Source organism: Bufo bufo, chromosome 10 (genome assembly GCF_905171765.1).
Source record: "Bufo bufo chromosome 10, aBufBuf1.1, whole genome shotgun sequence".
In the NCBI taxonomy this organism is placed as follows: Eukaryota; Metazoa; Chordata; class Amphibia; order Anura; family Bufonidae; genus Bufo; species Bufo bufo.
Window position 1 is genome coordinate 89995152 of NC_053398.1, and position 6693 is coordinate 90001844.

The following is a 6693-nucleotide window of genomic DNA, read 5'->3' on the forward strand; positions in this document are numbered from 1 at the left end:
GCAGAGAGCTCCAGTCCGACTCAGACGCCAGCAAGGTGGAGGTGGAGTACTGGTTTGGGCTGGTATCATCAAAGATTAGCTTGTGGGGCCTTTTCGGGTTGAGGATGGAGTCAAGCTCAACTCCCAGTCCTACTGCCAGTTTCTGGAAGACACCTTCTTCAAGCAGTGGTACAGGAAGAAGTCTGCATCCTTCAAGAAAAACATGATTTTCATGCAGGACAATGCTCCATCACACGCGTCCAAGTACTCCACAGCGTGGCTGGCAAGAAAGGGTATAAAAGAAGAAAATCTAATGACATGGCCTCCTTGTTCACCTGATCTGAACCCCATTGAGAACCTGTGGTCCATCATCAAATGTGAGATTTACAAGGAGGGAAAACAGTACACCTCTCTGAACAGTGTCTGGGAGGCTGTGGTTGTTGCTGCACGCAATGTTGATGGTGAACAGATCAAAACACTGACAGAATCCATGGATGGCAGGCTTTTGAGTGTCCTTGCAAAGAAAGGTGGCTATATTGGTCACTGATTTGTTTTTGTTTTGTTTTTGAATGTCAGAAATGTATATTTGTGAATGTTGAGATGTTATATTGGTTTCACTGGTAAAAATAAATAATTGAAATGGGTATATATTTGTTTTTTGTTAAGTTGCCTAATAATTATGCACAGTAATAGTCACCTGCACACACAGATATCCCCCTAAAATAGCTAAAACTAAAAACTACTTCCAAAAATATTCAGCTTTGATATTAATGAGTTTTTTGGGTTCATTGAGAACATGGTTGTTGTTCAATAATAAAATTAATCCTCAAAAATACAACTTGCCTAATAATTCTGCACTCCCTGTAATGTTCATAGTGCCGTCACCTAGGCTCCGCCCACTCCTGGAACGTCATTCAGGTACTCTCGACCTCGCCTCCTCCCTCTGACGCCCGCATCACAATGTACCACCGCCCTATTGAACGGTCAATCCCTCATGACGTCGCTCAAACGTCCTCAAGAAGCAAGGTAAAGAGAACCTGAATAGCGCTACCAATAGAGACACTTTACAATATGCATGGTTTCAAATCAAATTCTATGTTCAGCCCACCTGGTTGTAGGGTCCCTAGCTGGTAGATCCACTCTACCTCTTTTCTATTAATTTGTGCCAGCGAATCCCCTCCTCGCCAGTGTGGCTTGACGATTTCTACTCCAGCAAACTTCAAGCCCCGCGGATTTTTTCCATGCGTGAGCTTGAAGTGGGCTGATACACTGTGGGTCATCAGACCTTTCTTGATGTTCCGTAGGTGTTCTTGTATCCTAATTTTCAGCTTCCTCACCGTCCTACCAACGTACTGGAGCCCACAAGGGCACTCCAGCACGTATATAATACCCTCATTTTCACAAGAGCAGTTTCCTCTTATACGGAACTCCGCTCCATTCTTTTTGGATATCATACAGTTAATATTTCTTTGCCGTTCTTTTATATTCCGATTCTTGCACCCTGCGCAAAACCCACACCAAGTGAATTTTCCTCCTTCCTTTATTTAACTTTATATTCACTGGGGGGATAGCGCTGTGCACAAGCTTTGTTCTGATACTGACCGCTTTCCTAAAAATAAAGGAGGGATTGTCTGGTATAACTTTTTTCCTAATATTGGATCGTTCTTTAATATTCCCCAGTTCTTTTTCACCACTTTCTTGATATTGTCAGACATCGAGCAGTATTTTGTCACGAAGGAGAACCTATAGTCCCTATCATCCTTTTTCACTTTTTCTCTCATACATTCATTTTCTTCCCTTTTTTCCACCTCTACAGTTTGTATACACATGTCCAGATTTGCCTCATCATAACCCCTTTCAACAAATCTATCTTTTAACACCTTACATTGTGTTCTATAGTCTTCCACTGCTGTGCAATTACGGGCCATTCTCTTAAATTGTCCTTTCGGTATGTTCTTGAGCCATGGCCCGTAATGGCAACTCTTCATGTCGATGTAGGAGTTAACATCTGTCTCCTTAAAATAAGAGCTAGTTATGAATCGGCCATCCTCTATCCGTATACACAAATCCAGAAAGTTGACAGACATTACTGATCTCCCCCACAAATCGCAGGTTCCAGTCATTGTTGTTCAACTGGCAGATGAAAGACTCAAGTCCCTCTCTCCCTCCTTCCCCCACTAGGAGACAGTCATCAATATACCTCCTCCAGAAGGTCAACTTACCCCCTGGGGTGTCCGCTCCTAGTGTGGGAAGGATAGAGCTCTCCTCCCATGCCCCCATAAAAATATTAGCAAAACTGGGGGCGAATTTCGCCCCCATCGCCGTACCAATGCACTGTACGTAGTGTGAGTCCCTAAACCAGAAGTAATTATGGTCAAGACAATAGCTGAGGCATTCCAGGATAAAGGTTCGCTGCTGATCTCCTATTTTCGCATCTTTTTTAATCCTGTTCCCTACCGCTTCCATACCTAGTTTCTTTGGAATAACTGTATACAGGGATGCCACATCAATTGTGGCCATCCATGTATTGACAGTGGGGGGGCTTAGATCTTTGATAAGATGTAACACTGCCCCTCTATCCTTCAGATGCGAGGGATTTTGCAGCACATATCCCTGTAGGTAAAAATCAATATATTCTGTAATTCTGCAGTTTAGGGAATTTAGACCCGAAATTATCGGCCTCCCTGCAGGGTCAGTCAGGCTTTTATGCACCTTTGGCAGGTGATATATCACCGGCACTAAGGGAAACGGAACGGTAAGGTACTCATACTCTTTTTTTTTTTTTTTGTTTAATATCCCTTTTTTGAAGCCCTCTACTAATATGCCATCAAGAATCTGTTTATACTCATGGGTGGAGTTGCTTTTCAATTTCCTATAGGTGGTTACATCAGATACCAATCTCGCCATTTCTGCTTCGTATTTTTCTTTATTCATTACAAACCCCCCCCCCCCCCCCCCCCCCCCCTTTATCAGCTGGCTTAATTATTATATCAGGTTTTTTTTCCAGGCCTTTCAGGGCCTTTCTTTCCTTATAATTGAGATTTTGTGTCACCTTACTCGTATCCATCTCTTCTAGCTCTTTCAATAAGCCTGTTTTAAATGCCTCCACACACTCATTATTCCGATTTTTTGGAAAAAACTTTGATTTTTCTTTCATATGTGTATGCACAATCCCCTCTTCTTTATCCACCTTTATGTTCTGTGGTGCAGGGTTATTAATCCAGTATTTTGCCATATTAATTTTCCGAATATATTTATGAATATCCAGGAATGCCTCAAACTTGTTAATCTTCTGGCTTGGTGCATATTTTAGACCCTTACTAAGGACACTCTTTTCTCCCTCTGTTAGAATGTGACTGCTCAAATTGAAAATTCCTCTTATGTCTCCTTGCTCTTTTTGGTTTTTGGGCTTATTCTTCCCTTTTCCCCGTCTTCCTCTGCAAAGCTTCTTTTTTGTGGTGTCCTCACTATCTGTTCCCTTATGTCTCCTTCCCTCTGTACTCCTTTTATACTCTGATGGGGAAAATTCTGCTCACTTTGCTGTTTAAAACTTGATCTGTGTCCCTCATAGTTGTCCCTCTTCTGATTTTCTCCATAGCCATTTCCTTCATAGTAAGTCCCTTTCTCATAATGGCTCATGTTATAATTTTCCTGTGGTCTCCATTTTGGCTTTCCCTTATATCCTCCCCCTTGATACGGCTGTCTATATGGTTGTCTGTATTGATATCCTCTATATCCATTATTCTGCCCATAATTACCACTATGTTGACCTCCTCTATAGCTATTGTTTTGGCCATAATTACCGCCCTGTTGGCCTCCATAGTTTTGCTGGTATATATGGTTCTGCTGGTACATGTAGTCATTCCCTTTCCCAAAATTTGACTCATATGCATATTCATTATCTCTGTTAGGCTGATATGTACGCTCGTAGTTTCTGTTATAATATCCATGATTCCGCTGCGGTAAATAATCATTAAACTGCTGATTGTAATTATTCTTAAAAACCCTTTGCCTCCCACCCCCATTTTCTGGTTTCCTAAAACATTCAGTGTAGTGTCCTTGGTAAAGCTGTCTGCAAGATCTGCAGCCATATCGAATGCCACCCGCAGAGCCGTGTGGCTTCGATCCTGGTCAGGGGATACAGGTTCGAAGAACCGCCTTTGCTCGATCCCTTGCAAGGGGGATAGACTTTTTGGCTCAGTCTTGGACGACATATTAGAAAAGGCGTCCGATAAGAAAAAAAGGTTTCCCATCGGAGCCAAAATATTTTCACCAGAGACGGTCCTTTCGTTCTCAAAACAAGTCCAGAGGGGACCAGAAAAAGAAAAGAATCCTCGGGAAGATGGCAGGCTTTGAAAGGTAGAGGCAAAGGTTTCCTTTTCAATCCAGATAAGTCATCAAAATCCTCCCAATGACGCCAGTGGTCAGGTGGGGACAAGACTGAAAAATTTCGCTCCAAGCTGGAAAAAAATCTGAATCTCTCCTTGGATACTTGCCGCCATTCAAGAAGGATTCAAACTAGAATTTGATTCTTACCCACCACATCATTTCGTTGTAAACAATCCATTACCCAGGAAGGAAGAACAACTGTGTCTTGAATCCGAAATAATGAACCTGATCCAAAAAGAAGTCCTGCTTCCTGTTTGGGAACACCAACATCAACAGGGGTTTTATTCCCCAGTATTTTTGGTCCAAAAACCAGAACGCTCTTTCAGACTAATCATAAACCTAAAAAACCAAAACAGATCCTTGACCTACAAGAGGTTCAAAATGGAAACCATCAGATCGACAGAAAATCTTCTGCCTCAGTTTTGTTACATGGTAACTATGGCCTTGCAAGATGCCTACTATCATGTGCCCATATCCAGAGACTATCAGAAATTCCTCAGAATTGCAGTCTTCTTAAGAGGCCACCTCAGTCACTTCCAATTTCAGGCTCTCCCCTTTGGCCTAGCATCGGCCCCAAGAATTTTTACAAAAGTTTTTGCAGAGGTAACAGCTCATTTGCATCTACAAGGTATCCACATAGTCCCATACCTGGACGATTTTTTTTATTGCAGCAGACTCAGAAGACCATCTCGTCTCCCATCTAAACATTGTTCAAACTACCTTCTCAGAACTAGAATGGTTAATATATTTCAGAAAACCCGATTTCGCTCCTTCTCAGCGGAAGGTCTTTTTAGGAGTCCTCCTCGACTCCCGCCCATTAATGTCCTTTCTCCCCGAAGAGAAGCAGATAACCCTGTATCAAAAAGTACGTCGTTTCTGCGAGTTAAGAACCACGACCATCAGGAATGCCATGACCATATTGGGAACGCTAACAGCAACAATTCCCGCAGTCAGGTGGGCACAAAGCCACACCAAAATTCTACAGGCTTTTCTTCCTGATTCCTGGGACGGCGACAAAAGGACCTTAGACAAAAAAGTCGTTATTCCACCTCAAGTAAAGTACTCTCTGGCCTGGTGGAAGGTAAAGAAAAATCTACAATTGGGAGTCCTTTGGCGTCAGGAAGATCAGCTCGTGGTTACTACAGACGCCAGCAGTCGAGGCTGGGGAGGTCATACCAAAGACTTGGGTGTTCAAGGTATCTGGGACCAATCCATGTCAAACGCCTCTTCAAATTTAAGAGAGCTCACGGCGGTTCACAAGGTCCTTCTAGCACTTCAAGCAAAAGGGCCTCTTGGTCACATAAGGGCCCTCTCGGACAATACTACCACCGTGGCCTACCTAAACAGACAGGGCAGTACCCGAAATAAAGCTCTGGCATCAGTAGCAAGAAGAATATTTCTGTGGGCAGAAAACCACCTGCTGTCTTTTACTGCGGTTCACCTGAAAGGGAGCAACAATTTAATAGAAGACTTCCTCAGCAGACAAACTCTGAAGGAGGGCGAGTGGTCTTTAAACACCAAGGTATTTCATCAAATCACCGAGATTTGGGGCATGCCCATCATAGATCTGTTCGCACACCAAGCCAACTGAAAGGTGGCACGGTTTTGTTCCTTATCTCCTCAGGATCATCTGCATATCTTAGACGCTCTGTCTTGCCCTTGGCCTCAGGGGCTCTTGTATGCATTTCCCCCCTTCAGCCTGATTCCAAGGACCTTGATGATAGTGGCAGAAGAAAAAGCACAAATCATCATGATTGCTCCTTACTGGCCCAGAAGGGCCTGGTTTCCGCTTCTTATGAGTCTCTCGTCCGGAATATCCTGGACTCTTCCTGTGAGTCCAGATCTCTTACATCAAGGTCGGGTCCCTCATCCAGAGGTCTCTCATCTGAGATTGACAGCCTGGAAATTGAGCTGCTAAGTCTGAAGAAGAAAGGACTCTCTGATGCTGTAATATCCACCTTACTGAAGAGCAGGAAGAAAATAACCTCCAGAATATACCTCAGGGCTTGGAAGACTTTTTTTTTGCTATTTGTTGGATATGAAGTTCACCAGGAAGCCTTAGAGACTATCCCCAAAATTCTAGATTTTCTACAGACAGGCCTGGAAAGAGGTCTCAAGCCTTCCACCCTTAAGGTCCAGATTATGGCTCTAGGGGTCTTCTTGGATACTAAACTGTCAGAACACCCCTTAATCAAACATTTTATTAAAGGGGCAATCAGAGACTCCCTCTCCATCCGTACTTCTTGTCCCTCCCTGGGACTCAAAATTTAGGTCTTGATGAATCCTCCTTTTGAGCCCATTGAGGAAATCTCTCTGAAACTTCTA